Below are 22,276 nucleotides of genomic sequence, written 5' to 3'. Positions count from 1 at the left end.
TCAAGGCTTCTTTGATTGGCACTTGGGTGAAGAGGGATATGACATCAAAGCTCATGAGTAGGTCGCTGGGCTGTAAGTTTTGTTTCTTTATGATATCTATGAACTGGAATGAGTTTTGGACGTGTGAGGCGATGGATTCTGCATAGGGCTGTAGTTGTTTGGCGAGAAATTTGGCTAGGTTTTGTAGAGGTGAGCCTATGGAGCTGACTATGGGTCTGAGTGGGGTTCCTTCTTTGTGTATCTTGGGGAGGCCGTAGAGCTTAGGGCATCTGGATGATTTCTCTCTGGGAATGATTCTTTGTTGGATTTCTTCGCTGATGGGGGAGGCTTTTATTTTGGATCTAGTGGTTTTTTTCTAGGTAGGTGGTGGGGTCTGTTTTTAGGGGCTTGTATGCAGGGTCTTGGAGTAGGTTGGTTAATTTGGTTTGGTAGTCAGATGTGTTCATAACCACCGTGGCGTTCCCCTTGTCTGCTGGTAGGATTATTATGCTGGTGTCTTTTTTCAGGTTAAGTAGTGCTGTCTGTTCCTCTTTGGGTAAGTTGCTTTTGGGTGGCTTGCTGCTGCAGAGGATGTTGGTGATTTCGAGTCTGATTTTGTTAGCGTCATCGGGGTTGATTTTGGTCAGGCTGGTTTCAACTCCGCATATAATGGTCTCAGTGGGGATGTATTTGGGAGTGACTGCAAAGTTGAATCCTTTGGAAAGGACATCGGTTTCAGCTTTGGTGAGGATCCTATCTGAGATGTTATGCACTGTTTGTTTCATGTGTGGCTGTGAGGGGGGAGGGGTTTGTTTCTGGCGTTCTTGTAGTCTTCAGAGTTTGTTGGTGTGTGTCTGTCTTGAGGGTGGTCTGTGTTTCGGCTCTCCAGACGGCGAGTTGTTTGGATTTGTCCCAAAGTGCAGGGTGGATCTTGTTGCTGAGTTTGAGGTGAAGTGTGAGGAGATCTTTGTTGATTTGATCTAGGAGGAATCTTTTTGTGTGAAGTTCATTTCTGATTAGGGCCAATTCTGTTCTTTTTAGGATGCGTTTGGCGGCTGCAGAGTTGGAATGGAATTTCAATTGGAAGCATGTGGGGATTAAATTTTGATCTCGGCAGTTTCGTAGGAATGCAAGGTCACATAAAATGGAAGCTCTTTGGACTTCTAGTTTTTCATAGGTCCTGGTCAGATGGTGGATTTCCTCCCCGTAGAGGTGCAATATTTGTTTTCTGAGGTTTTCGCGGGTGTTTGTATGTAGATCTTTGGTTATTCGGGTTTTCTCCCGCGTAAAATTGGAAGTGTCTTGGCGACGTTTCGACGAAGTCTCATTCGTCATCTTCAGGCTTCAGCTTCGTGCTTCTGGGAGCAATGTGTGACTGCAGCTGTTTCTTCCTTTTTAACTGCTAGTGGGGGTTTGAACTGATTGGGTGGGAGCTTGGCTGTGCTCTGATTGGATGGTTTTTTTTGGTGCTCTGATTGGCTGGGGGTGTGTCCTGTTTGGGTGGGGGCTTGGTTGTGCTCAGATTAGTCTGAGTTGCAGGGGGATTTGAGCTGGTGAGCTGCACTGCTGCTGTTTGGCTTCGTGTTCGTGGTCATGCTACATCTTCGTAGTGGGTGTCAGTCTGCTGCATGTATGGATTGGAGGGGTTTGAAATGGCTAATGTTGCAGCTGCGGTCTGGCTTCTGGTCCTTGGTCGTGCTTCCTGATCAGTGTGGGTTTGGGTCTGCTTTCTGGGTGGATGTGTGGTGGTGACATCCTGTGTGGACCTCGTGAGTGTGGGTCTGGTGTCATTCCTCGTGTTAGGGACACGTTTGTCAATAAGGGTGGGTTTCCAAATGGCTGGTAGGCGGGAGGTATCATCTCGTTTGTTCATGCTGTGTGGGCGTTTTTCTATCTCGATGGCTTCTCTGATTATTCTGTTGTTAAAGTGTTCAGTTTTGGCAATAGTTCTGGTCTTTTTAAAGTCAATATCGTGTCCTGTGGCTTTAAGCTTCTTCCCTGGTCCAACACCTTAAACACAGCCAAGCTCCCACCCAATCAGTTCAAACCCCCACTAGCAGTTAAAAAGGAAGAAACAGCTGCAGTCACACATTGCTCCCAGAAGCACGAAGCTGAAGCCTGAAGATGACGAATGAGACTTCGTCGAAACGTCGCCAAGACACTTCCAATTTTACGCGGGAGAAAACCCGAATAACCAAAGATCTACATATGTATGTATGTATATATATATATAATTTCTCATCTATCTATCTATCTATCTATCTATCTATCTATCTATCTATCTATCTATCTATCTATCTGTATGTGTATGTCTGTGTGTGTATGTATGTATGTATCAAATTTGTGTTTTACAAAATAGCTTGTTGTGAAAGCGACTGTCTGAGAGCTCCTGGATTGGAGTTGAAAGGCAAAAGGAAACAGTGTGCTCCCTCCCATATTGGGGCAGACCAGGTGCTTCTATTGAAAAACACTTAATATGTATGTATATATGTATGTATATACATAGACACACACACACACACATATTTTCCAGATGGGTTGGCTATAACTCCCATCCTTTTCAAACAGCATGGCTAGTTTCTGTGCAGACTGAAATTTATGGACCTGGGGCACTAAGCTGGAGTAGGTGATTATAGCAGCTGAAGGATATTCATACTGGCATGGGTATCACAATGCCCATTGCTGTGATGGAAATGTGTATCTGCAGCAGCAGAGGGGGAGTATTTTGCCAACTTGGAGCCTTTCCAGAAAGAGACTGTTGGGGAAGAGATTCATGGTTGCCAACCCTAGAATTTCTCAGAATAGATATAGTAGGTTTGACAGTTATAGCTTCACTTTAGCAAGATTCTGTCCATTAAGTGCGAGCAAATAAAATATTGAACTTGATTGGATCTTACTCAAGAGCTGCGGTGGTGCAGTTGTTAGAGTGCAGTACTGTAGGCTACTTCTGCTGATCACCGGCTGCCAGCAGTTTGGCAGATCGAATTTCACCAGGCTCAAGGTTGACTCAGCCTTCCATCCTTCCGAGGTGGGTAAAATGAGGATCTAGATTGTTGGGGGCAATATGCTGACTCTGTAAACTGCTTAGAGAGGCCTGTAAAGCACTGTGAAGACGTATATAAGTCTAAGTGCTATTGCTATTACTGGCTTGTCCCTTCTTGCCTATGAAAGACATATAATTTTCAAAAACTGATGCTGGGCCAGGATCATCATCTTTCAAGAGGTAGTGCCATATTAATGATATTATTTTTTGTGCATTCTTTTATCAACAATCGTATTTAAAAACAGCTGATCAACATGCCATTTGCATTTTGTTAATATTTTGTGTGTTCAGTTCATTGAGGCTTCCAAAGATTCACTATTGACTTGTATGTTCTTACATAGATTGAATTACAGTATCATATTTTAGATGGTTAGGCTCCTTGAGTGTTGCATGAGTAGAAAATAATATACATAACAAAATAAACATTTTCCTCTTCCTCTAGGCCATAGGGGAGAAAAATCATTTTTTCTTTCACAAGCTAGTGTGGAGACATAAAATACTGGTAGTTCTCTCATAAAGTTTTGCCCAATTTGGAATCTTTCTCATCATTCCTGAAACACATTGTGGTGTGCTTCTAGCTTCCCTTTGTTTCTTACATGGCTCATTTGACTCCACCAGGGAAACCTTTAGGTTTACTCTTACTCTAAATCTTAGTTTCATTTCTGTCAGTTTCATTTCTCTGGCTCCTTAATAACATTTCCTTACAGGAAGAAGGAATCCATTGAACAGGCCTTATCTATCATTATTTCTTGTGCTCCTCAGTGACCCATTGGTCACCAAGGAAAGTATTGCTTAGTGCCTGGGCTGCTAAAAGATTTGGAAGGATTTCTACTCTGATGGGGGAGGTTATAAATGATCTAATAAAATAAACAGAATGTGAAGGACAAATTAGCAGGCCTTCAAATGTCTTGCTTATAATGGTATGCTGGGAAAGAATATGTCAGTGGCAGCCTGTGGCTTTTTCCTGAGCTTTGGGAGGTGAAGGTCATGTCATGTATCATTGGAAAGATCACCTGGAGACACTCTTTGTCCTTGCTCTAACAGTAATTTAGTCATTAATACTCTTTCCCCAAAGAGTCACCTCAGCTGGAATAGCAATATTCTTTTTAAAATGATTTTGCATTGATTGCATTGAAAGCTATTTGGCATTTAATCTGTGTTCCTTATGGTTTTCTTCCACTGACTTTTATTATTATTAGTATCTGTGTGAAGTGATGGTTCATCCTTATTACCCTGTAAGCTTTCTGAGACCAGAGAGCAGATCACAGGCTGAAAATTAACTGGCTGCTGGGCATAATTATTTACTTATTTTGTAAGAGACCCTTTGTGTAGAAAACAGGCTGAGCAATAAGCTCGTTTGGGAGTCAGAAAAGCACTTAGATTATATTAAGACTCCTTAAAATTTCAACTTTTCCTGCTGCCTTGGATGAGCTAGAAACATGTATTTTAGGGATCTTCTCTTCTGCAGCATTTTCACACAAAGAACAAACAATGGTTTGATTGTATAAGCAATAACTTTGTTTAGACTTCTAAATAAGAGGAAATATGACCTCCTTGAGCTTAGTGGTTTTTGATACTTGTTGCAGTATTTCTTCTTGACTGGCCCTAGGAGTTGATAACATAGTGCTGCATTGGTTTTATTTCTGTCTATAGGTCTGTATTCCTAGAATCCATTCACCGATAGGTAACCGTGGATTATCATATCAACCCTACAATTGTTAGATGTCTGAATAAAGTTGCTGGTTATTAGGAGATTTAGAATGACATTTCATCGGTATACTGATTACCCAAACTCTGTTTCACAATGTCATCTGCCTATGAGGTGTTGCACAGGCCTGAACACAATAATGGGCTGGATCCTGTCAGGTTGTAGATATTATACAGTTTTCTTGACGTGTCTGTTCTAACAGGGATTCTGTTTCCCTTGAAGGAGAAATGGCTAATTTGGTATCTTTTGAAACCCTTCGATAAACACATCTTTATATTGATAAATTGAAGACTAAATTATTATAATACATTGGAAGAGACTGGCCTGGAAGCTTCAGCTGATGACAAATGCTGCCGTCCCCCCGAAGAAGATGACTGTTGGGAATATCTGAAGCGGTTGCATTGTTTGCCATTTGCCACCAAGCCAGCTACATGGTGTACATGCTCATATTTATTTATTACATTTCTTTGATATATAGAACCATGCAGGGCTGAGAAGTGGGTTAATGATTAGAGACCCTCCTTCAGATACTTTCCCTTTTGAGTGGGAGGTATTAACTCCTGCAGGTAAGTTATTAGGTGAAATTGTATATCCTGACTCATAAATGGTTGATAGAATGTGAAAGAAGACAATGCAAAATACAAGTGATTGTTGTACTTGTATTTGCTTAATACTTGTCTTGCTTAGTCTTTCATTTATCTTTCTCTTTTGCAATTATTGCACTAATCCTTTAGTATAGGTTCAATATTTTCTAATGCTGATAGTAAAGCCCAGGAGAAGGGCCTATCTAAATCGAGGAAAGGAAATGGCCGCTCTTGACTGAGTTTGTGGCTGAAGTAAAATTGTGCTCTAGCATGTTGATGAAAATGTTCCTAAAATTTGGTTTCCCTTATAACACTATTTTCACTACGAATAACTGAGAGATAGAAGAAAGTTCCTGCCCTTTCCCATGTAAATCCAGGTAAGTTAAAATCAGAGACATTTGCTTGGGATCTTATGTGCAGCTCAGGTTTTATTCTACATTATGAGACTTACTACAATAGTTTGCATATTTACTTAAAAGTATCTTCTTCTTTAGAGAAATCTAGTTTGTTTGGTTCCAAAAATAGCTGGATAAATAATATTGATTCTATATAATTGTTACATTGTCATTCTTTCAATATATTTTGATTTTTCTGTAATTATCTTCTTAAATTTTTAATATTTTTCTAGGGTTTTATACAGAAAACAAGATAGAACTAATATGAAAAAGTGGGCCTATCAGTCATACCAATTAAAAGTAATTAGGACCTTGTATACAATTTTTCATGTTGTACACCTTATGAAGTCATTGTTATCTTATCATTAAATCAACAGTTCAGCTTCCAATCCAAACTTTCCTGTTTATACCTAATTTTACATATCTGCTTTCCTTCACTGCAGTTTCTCTGAGCATCCCTCTCGTCACTATAATGCTGGGGTTATGGAGCATAATATGAGTTCATGTATGAACATCTGCAGCTTTGTGGCCTTGAAACAAATTAGTGAGAGAAGTGGGAAGGAGGAGAAATAAATGTGATTAAGCAAAGACATCTAATTACAACTTCAGAAAGGATTATATCATATAAAGTAGGAGGATCTCCTTTGGGAAGAATGAGTGCAGACAGTGTTATCTGGATAGAAGGGAGAGCAAGTAGAATAAATGAAATTAATACCCTGAAAAGTAGTATTACTTGGATTTAGGCTAATGTGATTTTGTGCATATCTCTTAAATTCGTATCTCATTTAATCCCCCAGGATAATGGTTTCGTCAGATATATTGACCAAAGACACTTCAATTTTCTTCCCTGCCTACCTCCTGACACACTTTTGTTTTATTTCCCTCCAAAAAATTATGTGGGTGCACATTTTATAAATGCCACGATGGGAAAAAAAGCATAGGATTATATGTGGAAAGTAATTTCACTAAAGCATGTCTATGATATAGAGATGAATAGTTCTTTAAGCTCTAATGGAAGCCACATCTGCTGGGTGACTTCCATTGCAGCTTGCTGATTGGCTTCTTGGGCAAAAATCTCCTTCTTGTTGAAGGGTTGTTCCTTAGTTTGATCAGGAATTGAGCTTTCATTATGTTTGAGTAATTAAGTCCCTTTGATTACAACTGAAACATTGCTGAATAGATGTTTTGTTTTTAATCTAGATCTTATATAGGCTACTGCAATGGTGAAATGTAAAATTTGTTACTACCGGTTCTGTGGGTGTGGCTTGGTAGGGGAGGTAATGTGACTGGGTGGGCGTGGCCAACTTTTTTTTTTAACTTTTAAAAGCATTTCCCTCAAAGAGGTTGTAGAAAAAATGCTTTTAAAAGGTTCTGACGATCCCAGCTGAGCCGCATGATCATCAGAGCCTTTTTTTTTTAACTTTTAAAAGCAATTTTTTGGCCGAAGGAAAAATGCTTTTAAAAGTAAAAAAATAAAACCTCTGATGATCACGTGGCTCAGCTGGGCATGGGGGAGGGGAGAGATTTTTGCTATTGGTTCTCTGAACCATCCGCTGCCATCGCTACCTGATCGGGCGATCCGGTCTGAACCGAGCGCTTTTCACCCCTGGGCTACTGTACGAGAACGGGATACCTCTTATTTGTTAAATAATATCACAAGTTTTGAGTCTGTAATATTCCTCAAATGAGAAACAGGACAACTAAAACCAATTAAGGTAACAAGAAATTTTAGGACATTTTCAGTAGCTACCATTCTGACAAATGCCCAGGTTATTATAATATCCTTACAGGATTTTTTAAAAGAACTCTGATGTGAAATTGCTGACCTTATGGCAAAAATATGTGGCATGTCACTTAAATTAGATTTATTGGAAAATAGCCAATGCGATAACAATTTTTAACAAGGAAACCAAAGGATATCCAGGAAATTGTAAGCCAGTGAGTCCATCTGCCCTAGGCAATTGGTAGAAATGGTAATTAGAAAAGTATCTATACTAATACAGGTAGTCCTCAACTTATGATCACAATTGAGTCCAAAATTTCTGCTGTTCAGTGAAACATTTGTTAAGTGAATTTTGCCCCGTTTTATGACCTTCCTTGCCTCGGTTGTTAATTAAATCACTGCAGTTGAGATGTTAGTCACATGGTTGTTAAATGAATCTGCCTTCCCCATTGACTTTGCTTGTCAGAAGGTTGCAAAAGGGGATCATATGACCTTGGGACATAGCAAGGTACAACATAAGTATGAACCAATTGCCAAGTCTCTGAATTTTGATCACATGATCATGGGGATGTTGGAAACAGTCATAAGTTCCTTTTTTTTTCAGTGTTGTCATAACTTTGGTAATTAAATGGACTGTTGTAAGTCAAGGATTACCTGTACCTAGCTGTAGATCATTTTCCTCAATAAATAAACAAGAATTTTTTTGACATATTTAGTTGGGCTCTATTTATCTACTTAAGACTTGTAAGGCAAACAGATCACCTTTTAGGTAATATTTATACAGAAATACTGAAAATTCAAAAGGGTTCACAGATTTTTAAATATTCCTGTACTTTACACAGTCCTTCCTTCCTTTGGCTTCTTACAAAAATAAAAGCAATTCAAGCTTAAAATATATTGGAATAGAATACATTTTTCTGCATAGAATATTATTTCTGCCTACTGTATACAGACTAGGTCAGTGTCGGTGAACCTATGGCACGCGTGCCGGAAGCAGCATGCTTCCTGTGAAAAATGTGCGGCCTTGCTGGCTCTTATTCCAGGTTCCTGTGATCATATGCATGCTGGTCAGCTGGATGTTGCGTGTGCAGGAGCGGCGGAACCTGGAAGTATGGCGTCCCATCACAGATGTGCAGGCCGGCACCCGACCTTCCGGGTTGACGTTGCACGCATGCGCGATTACCAGTTGTTCGTTGGGCGTGCTTCCGTGCTGGTATCCGGGTGTTTGAGTGCCGGCTCGCGCATGTACGATGGACTTCCGCTCTTCCAGGTATCGGTGCTCCCGCGGTACATTGAGGGATAGTTTCGCATGCCACTTCCGGCACGCAGGCCGTCACGTGGGGACGTCAAAGGTTCGCCATCACCTTTGATCATCTAGGTTCGGCCTAGGTTTTCTCTGTGTGTTCTTGCAAGGGACAATGTTTGTTGAACATGTTATTTTTAACTATCCTACTTAGAGATAAGTAAAGGGTTGAAGACATTGGCAGCATTCCTTCCCACTTAGGCTGGTCCTGGTTTCCAGTTTTCTGTGACTGGTGGAAACTTTTATTTTCTACAATTTTAGTGTCTGAGAAGTTATTTCTGGTTAAAAAAATGGTCCCATCTTTAAATTCTTGGACCATACTTGAACCTATAACTCTTTTCAGCAATCTTCTTAGGACTTGCTGTGGAGGACTTTGGAGGTTTGAGATACTATGGATCAGAATTTTTTAATCCACCAGGATCTTCAGCTAACACTACTCTTTACAATGCATCAATACTCTTTTGATCTACTTAGGTTATCAGTTATTACACCCATTTCTTCCCAGAGTTCTCTCTGGAATTTTTAGTTTCTGCTTTCATTTGACAACTCAGCACGCCCTCCCCCCTACACTTTGTCATGCCTATAGGAAAATCTTCCTGTGGGAAACTAAGCTGGCTACTCACATCTGCTACTTATCAGCTTTGTGACAGACTCACAGGCATATGGCCTCCTGGTGGGTATTAATTCCATGATCCTATTGTGGCAACAATATGGAAGTTGTTTGCTATTTCTTTCTTCTGGAATGTTTTTCTGATGTCTAACCTACAATACTTTGATTCCCTCATGGTTTTCCATCCAGCTACTAATAAGACCCAATTTTGCTTAGCTTTCAAGCCCAGATAAGGCTGGCCAGCTGCCACCTGTCAGTTTCACGTATCTCCTATTTAAAACAACAACAACAACAACATGAGTTGAAGTATGTTCTCTGCTACTTGCAATTGCATTTCTCCCTATGGCTTGGACCATGTACTTACAGTATAAATACAAATGCCACAATGTAAATTTTGAATTGCAAGCACATTGTCACTATTTATAATATTCAGTTATTTTAAAAAAAGGAAAAAGATAGGATGCATCTAGTCAATTATGCTATATACAGTTGGTTTCCAGAGACAATGTTTATTGTGCAACTGTCATGGCTTATTCGTTTAAATGTTATAGGATGATAATGCCATTGCCAAACTTATCTGGGTCCTCTTACCATTAAAAAAATCTTTTTCAGAAAAGGCCAGGAATATTTCAATTTATATAGGCATTAATGGCCTTTACAAACAACTTTTTCATCTTTTAAAGAATGAAGTTAATATGGGTAAGAGCATACCTTCTGAATAATGAGCTGGTTTTGCTCTATGATTATCAATGTTCATTCATCCGGAATAACTTTCAGGTAGGGGCTGCCCTTGAAGACCATCCACATGCTGCAGCTAGCACAGAATGTTAATTCTGTCTCAATGCATGGAGGCTGTGTTGGTTTGGGTGGCGAAGACCATCTCAAGAACCTGTGTCTATTGGTGTTTGGACCACCTGGATCTTGGGATAGTCTATCTTTGACCATGGCTGTGGTGGCATTTCCATTTGTGGTGCAAACAGCTTCTGCTTGATATTGTGGGTTGCAGCTGTGGACAGGATAGTCTTTGCACAGCTTCATCTGATGTACCAGTTGTGCCCTTTCGTAGATCGGGGCACCCTTCAAATGGTCATTCATGCCTTGAGGACCTCATGGCTTGACTGTGCAATGTGTTCTACATGGAGCTTCCTTTGAAGGCCACCCAGAAGCTTTAACTGGTCAGAATGCAGTGCCACGGCATATAACACTTCTGCTTTGTGAGCTGCTTTACTTTCCAGTTTGCTTCCAGGTGTAAATCAAGTTGCTGGTTGATACCTATAAAACCTTATATTGCATAAGATTACTTGAGGAACTGCCTGTCTCTCATAGTATTTGCTTGATCAATCAAATTGGTAGAGTTGTCCCATTTCAGGTTTCTTTAATTGAACAATATCAATACTCAGGAAATGGACCTTCTCTGTAGCCGTGCCTGTGCTCTGGAGCGAGGTTTCCCCCTGAGATCTGAAAGGGTGCTAATCTACTAGCATTTCAAAGGGGCCATAAATATATGGCTTTTGCCTAGGACTTTGGTGAGAACAATTGAAGCTCCTTTTCTTCTTTTTCTTTTTGTTCCCATCAAGATTTGTTATCTTTGCCATATTTTCTTGTTGTATTGTTTCTTTGCAGTTTTTAAATTGTCCAGAGTTGCTTGGAGTTGGGTGACATATAAATGTAAATCCATTACTACTTCTTTAGACTGCCTTCAGTGTGCTTTCAAAGCACATTTCCATTCTTGCCTCTACTTTTTCTGTCTCCATTTTTTTCAGCTGTTGTACCCAGTCTTTAGCCACGTCCGATGCTTTGATGTCTTCGAGTCAGTGTAGTCGCCTGGTGATTACCTGGTCCTTGCAGTTTTCTTGGCAAGTTTTTTTTCCCACCTCAGAAGTGCTTTGCCGTTTTCTCCTTTCCAGGGCTGAGGATGACTTGTCCAAAGTCACCCAGCTGGATTTGTGACTAAGGTGGGACTAAAACCCACCTTCTCCTAATTTCTAGCTTGGCGCCTGAACTACTATGCCAAACTGGCTCACTCCTGAACAGTTATAGAATTTTTAAAAGTAACAATGGTACTTTAAATTGAGGCTGTAAACAGTAGATCATTATGCAAATTATTTGAAAGAATATCTGTAAATTTTGATGGCTGAAAATTGGCCATTTTATTTAAAGGCAGTCCTTACATGTTATATTAATTGAGTGAAAGAATAATTGGAGTAAGGCTAAATTTGATTAAACTGATCAAGTTTTAACTGGGATACAATTTGGAACTAACCAGTTTTACAAAAACTGTAAAAAGGCACAATATGGGCATCCCAAAGAGTCATTCAAGGAAGCCTCTGAATACTGTCTAGTTATCTGCTTTTAAATGTCTCCATGCTATCTGATTGGCTGGCGCTATTGTTTTGTTAAGGGAAGAACTGTTCATTTTACCCTGAATAAATAATCCTCTATATTGATGTTAATATTGGTGTTAAGAATTTTCATCCATCTATATGAAGAAAATCATTGTTGATAGGCTTAGCAACACACTGTTGGTACTTTGCATACAATTAATGGATGGCATTAATTTTGCCTCTTTATATAAAAAAGCATATTTAGCATCCACATGCCATTGAGTATGTACAATAACTTCTGATGCTTTTTCCCTCTCATTATAAACAAGAGACAAAGAGAAGCAGGTGCGTAAGCTTTTTCATGATAAATGTTTATAATGCAAGCTGGAGGACCAAAGGAAGCTATCAGTCTTAAACAACCTGAGGATGAAAGCAGGTAAAATAAATTCATGCCCTTGATGGTAGTAATTGTATAAAGGCTAAAGGTACTCTGTGCTGGCCGACAGTATTTTGCCCTTCTGTTATGCCTAATATCAAGAAAGTTCCTTTGGGCAATTTCTTGCAAAGTAGCAGCTACTTGATTAACAGTAATTTCTTCAGAAGACACTCTAAAACAGGAGTTTCCAACCCTTGGGCCATGGCCTGGTACCAGTCCATGGCTGTTACGCTACCCAGCTGGAGATGAGCGACAGGTGAGTGAGCAAAACCGAAACCATTCTCTCCCTCCCCTGCCCCCCAGCCTGTAGAAAAAGTGCCAAAAAGGTTGGGGGTCACTGCTCTAAAAGATACGGGTAAATGTTTATTTTTTTTCTCTGTACTCACTTTGAACAAGTTTTGATGTTAATTTAAGCAATCAATCACACCCAAGAATGACTTTTATGTATTTATGAGAAAGTAGTATATGATCCATATAGTGCTAGTCATCATACATTCGACTGCTTTACCCAGTACCTCCAGATCTCTCTCCCTCCCCCCCTCATAAATATAAATATAAAATATTTTTATTGGTTGTCCTATTACTATTATCACCAATTAATGCTATATTGTAATAATACAGTACATTATATAAATAAATCAGATGCACAATCAAGGCTACAAATTTATCCTTTGGTAACGTCTTTCAACTCTTTTATACATAATGGGATTGGTCTTTTCATCATTATGAATCAAGCCATACAAAGGAAAGGTGTATATTGGATACAGATCTAGGTTATGAACTCTCAGCATAAGTTCAGAATTCTAGGTTTGTTCATACGTATTAATTGCAGAGCATGGAAAATAATTGGGTTTTGAATGCAATAAAGAATCTTGGCAAGTAATTCTATATTAAAACTGAATATACAGTAGTTAGCATCAGTACAAGTAATAAGACCAAATCTATTCTAGTTGATAAAAAGTATATTTCAATTAGGCAGTGAAGAACTCATTCTTCCTTGCCAAAAGCCACTAGGCAGTGGCCTAACTCTAATACTGAATAATACATAGTATGCACATAGCAGAATAGGAAGAAGATTAATTTTGCTGAGTGGGGAAGGACTAGGAGTAGGATTAATTGCATGGCAGCTCTGAGGAAGCCATTTCCTTCATTTTGTGTCAATCAACTATTCTAGCAGTTGTTCCTTTCCAAAAGAATTGGACACATTTCAGTGCTCTTCGTATGAAGCTTCTTAAACGTTTAAGGGAATCTATTAAAACAGAGTTTGCTCTAGAGCAAGCATAGTTCTGCCAGCTTTTTTGACTGGAGGATTTCCACAAAGGATTGTAGCGAGCAACCCTGGATATTTGTAAAAGAAAAAAAAAAGGTTAATTGTTTAAGGAAGAATTGCTGGGGTAGAGAAACGTAGGTGAGGGCAGGTAAGTGGAACAGAATGAGGGTTAAATTTAAACATTGTCATAATGTGCCACAATGAACCTGAAAAATTAAAACTCAGCATTTTTCCCCCCTTTTTCCCTAGAGGGAAAGGAAAGGCATTATCTGGCTGAGGATAAGAGGCTGCCACTCCAAGTGCCTCTGTGCTTTTAATTTTCCCAGCTAAGAAGAGTGTGATTTGTTAGACATGTGTACGGTCTTTTTTCTTTGCCTTAGAAAAAAAAGCCTTTGGAGTTCTGCTGCTCTCATCTCCTTTTATCTCCTGACTCTGAAGGTTAATTTATATTTGGAGGGTTTGTGCAGATTTCAGCAGCCGACGGTCTCGTGCGATTCCAATTTTTATAGCTGCCTAGGCTGGAGGATGTTATCCATGGGCTTTCCTTCCCTTTGAATAATCATAGAGCTAGAACAAAATATCAGTGGTTGTTCCATTCCCCAGCCTTTGCTTCAGGACTGCCTTTTGTATGTATGTTATTGTCTGCAGTGTTCTTCATATATAGAATCCATGCACATCCTAGAGTTTTTCAAGGAATTACTGGATTGTGCATTTGTTCAGACCTGCTATTTATTTTCAGTTGCAGTAGCAGAGACTAACAGAAACACCCTGAGTTAAAATGACATTTCTCTTTTTGATCAAGAAGAATAAGAAAAGATTTAGCAGACTATCTAGTTTATGGTAAGCAAACTGTATACATAGCTCATTTACTTAACAGTGTCATTTAAGCTAGGATCTTGGACAGTATTTCTTTACAGTTTTGGTTTGTATAGGGCCATGTTTCTCAACCTTAGCAACTTTAAGATGTGTGGACTTCAAGTCCCAGAATCCTGTAGTCCAGTCGTGACGTGTTGCTAAGATTGAGAAACACTGGTATAGGGAGATAGAAGATGATTTTGTTGTGTGTAATTTGTGCTGAAGGGAAGAGCCAGACCAAATCAGATAAACCAAGTGCATGAGCATACAGTTCATTCAAAATTAGATGGCAGTCTACAGTTTGCAATTAGCTTGGAGGCGTCTTTTAGAAATAGAATTTAGAAACCAGCCCAATTACAGCATAATGCAGAGGCTGAATTCAACATAGTCCTCCACTGGATTATTCAGGCATGTGTGCGACTCATTTCATATTATGCAAAAGGAGTTTTCACAAGCAGATTTACACAAAGGATTCCTATATTTGACCTACTGTGGAGAATCTCCCTTATGTATTAGAACTATAATATGTTAGTCCCAAAGGTGCCTTTTCAAGAGGCAGCTGGACTTTTTGGGTTTTCTTTGAAGATGTTTCGCTTCTCATCCAAGAAGCTTCTTCTGAAGCTGAAGAAGCTTCTTAGATGAAAAGTGAAATATCTTCAAAGAAAACCCAAAAACTCCCAGTTACCTCTTGAAAAAGCACCATTGGGACAACCATGACCTGGATGACTGAGAATCTCCACAGATACATGATAGAGAACTATAATTATGTGCAGCTTCTCACAGTAATGTAAAACAAGATTTTTTTTGATCCAAAACAGATGTGACATTAAATGCTTGAATGCATATGATATGACTTATTTTAACAATTAAAGTTTAACGTAACTTTTAAAATATTTAAAATAACAGCTATGAATGAACCAGAAGGATTGGCAATGGTATCATGGATGGGTGGAGATGTAGCTATTTTTTCCTCTCATGCCAGATATCTGACTAATATCCTCCTGAGCTTCTTGTCCAATGCTCCCTGTAACCTTGGAGCAAAACTTCCATTGGCACCAATAGAAGCTTTTCTTCTAGATCTAATGCAAGCTTCATGAAAGGCGGAATTCATGATACCATAGCAAAGAAAAAAACAACAACCCTTCATCTGTGGTACAGATCTAATTCTGATTGTTTGTTCTTTTCTTCTACTCATGATTATTACTTTGATTTCCCCCCCCCACTTCCATTTAGTCATATTCAATTCTCACAGGCTGCCTGAATAAATCTCTATTTTGTTCTCTGTTTTTTTCTTGGCAACGTTTTTCAGAAGTGGTTTGCTATTACCTACTTCTTAATTCTGAGAGAAAGTATCTAACCCAGGGGTCTGTAACCTTAAACACTCAAAAAGCCATTTGGACCTGTTTCCACAGAAAAGAAAATACTGGGAACCACAAAACCTGGGTGGCTGTGGCCAACTCGACATTACTCACTCCCACCCAGTCACATGACACACCCCCAGCCATGCCTACCCAGGTTTTGTGGCTCCCAGTGTTCTCTCTCTCTCTCTCTCTCTCTCTCTCTCTCTCTCTCTCTCTCAGGCCAGGTGAGGAGTGACTGAAAGGGGAGAATGAGGGGCAGGGGCAGCCAGTGATGGGTACAGCTGATGGAGCCACAGCAGGGGGATGAAAGAGCTGCATGCAGCTCCAGAGCTGCAGGTTGCTGACACCCGGTCTAGCCCAAGGTTATACAGCTGGCTTTGTGCCAGAAGTGGAACTAGAACTCAGTCTCCCAATCTCTAGTTCGATGCCTTCACCACTACACCATATCTGTATATATTCAGTATTACAACTCTTGTGGCTTCCAGCTTCTTTGTGAGATAAATCTGACATTTTTTCCCCAAAAAAAGAACAGTGGTGCATATCAGCAGACCCAAGGCTGGCAAGTATGACCCATCCCTCCTGGCTTCAGGCAAGTTGCCTGCCTGCCTGCCTACGAACGAAGTGTAGCATGAATAATTGTACATTTTTTCCACTATTTATCCATTTCCTTATGTGGAAAAAATGAAGATCTTGAAACTGTAGATCTTATAAACAGAAAGTCACTAGGTTGGCCAGTGAACATTATGTGCATACTTTTTTAAGTAAATGTGTTTGGGTTGATCACAACGGGGTGCTTACAGATCAGTTTATATTTAAAATGCCATTCTTTTCTTTACTTGCTGATTCTTGGTGTTTCTGAAAAGTCTCATTTAAATCTGTAGCTGAATCTGATGTCTGAAGAGGCTGTTTTTCTCGAACTATTTCAAGAGGGATATTGGGTTTACATGAAGTGTTAATCTTTTGGCTGTTCTCAGTGTTGTTTTGACTTTAGGGTTTATGGTTTTGATTAATATGTGAAATTCACAAAGCTTTTTATGCCCGATTTCTTATGTTTTCTCAAATTGTTTATTTGGTTTATGCTTCATTCTTTGATTATTAAATTTAACTAAGCATGCTTCCTACTACAGTTTCTAACCTCAGGTAAAATCCCTGATAAACTTGTCTCCTCTGTATTGATGTCCATGAACACACATTTCCCCCCCCATCAGAAACTTAGATGCTTACATCTAAAAACAATAAACAATAAACAATATTTACTATTGGAATGCTTTTTAAATTGTTAATTCTTACTTGCTTTTGCTTTTCTTCTGTATACCTCTGAACTCTTTGGTATTAAAAAAACAGTATATAAGAGAATATTGAGAATATGGCTGGTATTTTCAAGAAAGGAGAAGAGGAAGAAGAGTGTTTGGGTTTTTTCCCTAGCTATATCTTTGCACATGCTTATCATGATCTCTTCTGAAGCCTTGTGCGTCATACACCTAGTGCTTTGTAGAAGTCAATTTGCTGCTTTATTTTATGATATTCGTTCTTTCTCAGGATTTAAATTTAATTGCATTTACAACAAAGTTCACTCTCCTCAGAAAAGAATAAAGCCCAATCCTTCTAGCAAGCTCTGTCTGTAACTTGCAAAAAAATCTGTAACAGATTATAGCAATTACTGCATGTCAGAGTATGGGAAAAACTACCCTCTGTCAAACCAAATATATGAAGAATTTGTGGCTTGTGAGTAGGAGAGGTCAACCACATGTGAAATGGAAGCATCTTTTCAATTTGTGGTGGGGGTGGGAGACAAGGATTAAAGGAGGTTCGTTTGGGAAGAAAATTGTACTTTTTCATAGTTAAACACAGACTTATCATTCTGGCACAGCTGTCAGAGCTAACATTAGATACTTATTCTTATTCACTGATCAATTTTTTTTTGTAGCTTCTTGCCCCCTCCTTCTCAATTGCCATTGCCCCCTACTGTTGGATGCTTTCGTTGTGTGGTTCCATCTTCCCCCTACGGTGGTGTTATCAAGCAAGCAGGTGTATGTGTGTGTGTTTATCTGTGTGCGTATGTACACATGGAGGGTGAGATTATAAGCAGCCTTGTTTGGTGAGATTCGTAGTATCAGACAATGTTTTACACAGCATTCCATTCTCTACCAGGCTGCTTGGACATGCTGTTGGTGCCTTATCTTCCTGCTGACACACACTGGACATTAATAGAAATACGTTCCTGAGGCACATGTGTGGAATTTCAAGCAGCCTCTCTAGCTGTTGCTTTAGGAAGTCTTTTGTGTGCATAACCTTCTTGGAAGAAGCTTTGATTAGAAAAATAAATGATTTAACTCTTGAATGGTAGATTTGGGGTTTTGGAAATATTATTTTCTGACTAATTCATACATATATTTAAGTTTGTTTATATACCCAGGAGTTTAAATATTCATTTAGGTATTACTGAATCCTTTGTGTGAATTCCTGGAAAAAGCTAATAATGAACAGAAAGAAAGTCATGGGCAATACATAATCAAATCTTATATTCAACATATAAGACTGAGTTCAGTGGTTTAGTATATATGCATACTTCTACATTCTTAACATTCTCCGTCCGATCCCAAAGAGGATTCAGAATAAAAAAAAAATGGCAACTTTGTGTGCACCATTTAAAATTTATTAGAATTTACTTCCTTGGCTACTTGCTGTTAAGCCAGCACTGTCTGGTTTAGTTTGCTACTAGCCTAGAAAACTAAATTCTGATGCAGCTGTTCATGCAGAACATCTGCACCGTATTGGGAAACTGAGCAACTGCTTTCCATTACTAATGCATTGCTTTATTTATTTTCTTTATTTATTTCTCCAATCTTAAGTGTATATGGTCTTTGCATATCTTTCTTCATGCTGACTGTGTGAATTAGGAATATATAGGGGTTTTTGTGATATAAGGCTCACATATAGCAATGTTCGGACACATATTCTACATGGTTTTAGAAATCTATTGAATATAGATTCCAATTTTATCAATATGGCTTGCTTAAGCAAATGTTTTTACACATAGTTTTATTGTGGGGTATATTATTATACAAGTAGATTTATAACTCCTACTCCTCACTTTGTATCATGCAAACAAGTTTAATTGCCACTGCTGTAGACTATAATTACTTTGAAGTCTCTGGATTTTATTTATTAAATATATACCCAGATTTTCTACTCTGTTGAGTATTCAAAGTAAATAGCAAGGTTAAAAATAGAAACAATGCAAAAGAGTAAAATTATCAGTAAAATATAGATTAAAAATTACCAGTAAAAAATAAAACTGTGAAAATGACATATAGACAAAAGAATTGAATCTTTTGTCTATATGTCAATATACTGTATATATCAGGGGTAGTCAACCTTTTTATACCTAATGCCCACTTTTGTATCTCTTTTAGTAGTAAAATTTTCTAACCGCCCACCGGTTCCACAGTAATGCACCATGCATCGTCGTCTGTGCATACCTCTCGCGCATCGTGGATAGGGTTGGGGGGGGCACCGGCTACCAGCTCTGTTTGTCTGTTACAGCTGGGTGGTGTGGGGGGAGATGCGCGAGCTATTCTGGGACGAGGCTCTTTTGTTTGTGGTCGCACTATAGTGCCATTTAGTTTCACTTATGTAACGTGAACTAAACTTATGCAGGGGTGATACAAATAGTATATTTTCAGAAATTTAAATTGTCACAGGGAATTTTATGAAAACCTAATGAAAATGTTTTTACATAATGCTATGAAATTTTTTTAAAAAGTCAATTAAATTAAAAAAAAAGAAAAGTGCTCCAGTATCAGACAAAACCCCTACTGCCCACCATGAAAGCTGGAACGCCCACTAGTGGGCGGTAGGGACCAGGTTGACTACCACTGGTATATACCTTCTATTTGATAGGATGTGGGCAACAGTAAACATTTTTGCAAGATGGTTTCTAGATTAGAGATCCAAACTTGCATAACACAGCATGAACATGCTTGGATAAACACAGGATGCTGGTGGCAAGCTGGATAAAATATGCCAGAACCAATCTTACTGTTAGTCCTTTTCTTGTCTATATCGTTTCTTTATAAGAGCAAAACATGTATTGATTAACCAAAAGGGGGCAATATATAAGGACCCATCTAGTACTGTCTACTGTATATAAAAGTTTGCTATTTAGAATATTTGAAGACTAAATGAATTAAGGAACGAAATGAAAATAGATACATTGCATTTTCATGAAACTACAAGAAAGAGAAGGGATATAATAGATTTGAATGAAGGTAGCCAGACATGTACTGGTTTTGATAAATATGTGCAGAGAAGTGAAGATGGCAGTTTTATATATGAAGCTATGAAATATTACAAAATATGAATATATTGTGGTAGGAATATATGAAAGTAGAAATTCATAGGTTGATGACAGTTGCATGTTACGCTCCGGTTAATGGTGATAATGAAAGAATCAGGAATGAGTTTTGAGGGAAATTGTGCAATATTCTAAATGAATGAAATTAATTTTCCTAGATATAATTAATGATAGGTGAGAAGAAGAGAGAATATAAAAAAGTAATTGGTCCACTGAGACTCAAGAGTGAATAAAAATGGCAATTGGCGAATATTTGCTTAGAAAAATCTGTTTGCTTAAAATATATGATTTAAGCATTATTAGTCTAATCATACACAGACATTACAAAGGAATGAATACAATTCAAAAAGCATTGTTCAATTGTTTATAATGAAAGATTGGTAGCATAAATGAAGGATACGAATGTTGAATGTAGAACAGACCATTTTTTTAAAGTGAAGAATGGATTTTTGGATAAACTGGACATGGATGAAAAGGAAGGTAGTAAAAGAAATAGAATGCCAGTATAAAAAATATTAGACAAAAGATTAATCTCTCAACAAAATAAATGGGAAGTAGAGGTAAGAGAAGAAGATGTGGAAAGGATTAAGTTGCAGAGTGCCATTGAAGTGTGTGGAGTTATGCTAATGAGAAGTATGAAAAAGAATGCCTGGTGGATTAATGAAATGAAAGGTGCTGTGCATGAGAATAAAAAAAAGCATCTAAAACATTCCTGTAAAAATAAAGTTGAGAAAAAGAAAAAAGATAGAAAAAGATAGTGAGAAATGCTGCAAAGAAGGTAGGCAAAGGTTGTTACAAGGAAGGTAGAGAAAGAAAGACAACAAGGAATATTTAATATTAAAATAGAGAAATGCGTTCTCATTTTGTAAATGGATGAAGAGGGCTAAAAGAAGGAGCCTCAAGGAGAATGAATGGAATTAAAATTGATATAATAATCAAAGCTGAATCTGAAGTGAAGAAATGATAGAAAGACTATTTTAGATTTTTGTTCGGTAACAATATGAATGAAACAGATGCTAACAAGCAATAAAGAAAAAACTTGAAAAGCAAGTCATAAATGTTATAAGAATGTCAAAACTAAGATTGCAGATGTTGATAGCATAACTGGAGGAATGTGAAAATACAGTTGTGTTTTCTTTTTGAAGTAACTGTGTAACTTGTTTAATTTGTGTTTGTGAACTCCATCTGTGGATAAATGTGTAAAGAATGCTTGGGATGGGATGGTTTTTTGGATCATGAATGTAGATGTACTTTTGCATGGAGATAATGTTAGATTGTTGGGAACCAAAATGATTTATAACAAAGATTGTTATAATGTGGGAGTATGAATCTGCTGCAAATTAATGTTTCAAAGATCAAAGTAGTTATGATTTGACAAGTAAAATGGAGTAAAATATTCAAATCATACATATTGTATTTTTCGGACTATAAGATGCACCAAGATTTCAAAGAGGTAAGTAAAAAAAAAAAGTCCCCCCCCCCCGACCCCCAGGAGCACACTGCAGGCCTCCCAAACCCTCTGCACACCCTGTTTCTATGAAAAACGGGCCCATTGTTTGCAAAAATGGGATGAGCAGGGCGGGGTTTCGGGAGGCCAAAAATGGCTGTATTTGGTGTATAAGACGCACCAACATTTCCACCCTCTTTTAGGAGGGAAAAAAGTGTGTTTTACACTCCGAAAAATACGATATGTTAAAAAAGCAGGTGATTAATTTGTGTATCTTATATAAACAAAAATATAGCAATGGAATAGGATATAAACTGCAGTGCTTTCTACCTTTTGTAACACACTTCACAAAATCACCAGCGACTCAACGTTTATCACAGAGTGCGTCTTTGTTGGTCTCTAATAATTTGGAATATATTTCTATCTGTAGTGACTATTTTTGTATCTTTAATCAGTAAATGTTAGATTGTGAAATGGGTTTCAGAGAAACTTCTTGTTTGTATATGTGCTACACAGATTTTTACTTAGTTATAGGAATAATTTTTATATAAAGAGTTATAAGGCAGGGCAACCTTTAAAATATTTGTAACTGTTTCTCTTTGAAGAGTGAGTTATGAAGAAAAATGGATGGAAATGTTTGTTAAATACTTAGAATTAAGTCAAAGAATATATATCTTTGAATAATGCATTTATTTATACATACATACATACATACATACATACATACATACATACATACACACATACACACATACACACATACACACATACATACATTTATATGCTGCCCACTGTAGTGGCTATGACTATTTTACTCTTACACAAATGCATAAACAATATATCTACAATTCTAAAACTATTATAAACATTAACGTATCTTG

General features: G+C 38.1%; 1 protein-coding gene and 1 long non-coding RNA gene across 3 annotated transcripts in view; one reads left to right on the top strand and one right to left on the bottom strand.

Moving 5' to 3' along the window:
• CHCHD6 (coiled-coil-helix-coiled-coil-helix domain containing 6) overlaps window positions 1-22,276 on the top strand; it is a 297,977-nt gene that overhangs the window by 16,292 nt on the left and 259,409 nt on the right. The window lies entirely within an intron of this gene.
• LOC131191581 (uncharacterized) overlaps window positions 1-22,276 on the bottom strand; it is a 29,425-nt gene that overhangs the window by 6,125 nt on the left and 1,024 nt on the right. The gene's annotated exons all lie outside the window — the stretch shown is intronic.

This window comes from Ahaetulla prasina, chromosome 2 (genome assembly GCF_028640845.1).
Source record: "Ahaetulla prasina isolate Xishuangbanna chromosome 2, ASM2864084v1, whole genome shotgun sequence".
In the NCBI taxonomy this organism is placed as follows: Eukaryota; Metazoa; Chordata; class Lepidosauria; order Squamata; family Colubridae; genus Ahaetulla; species Ahaetulla prasina.
This window is presented reverse-complemented; position numbering and strand designations above follow the sequence as displayed.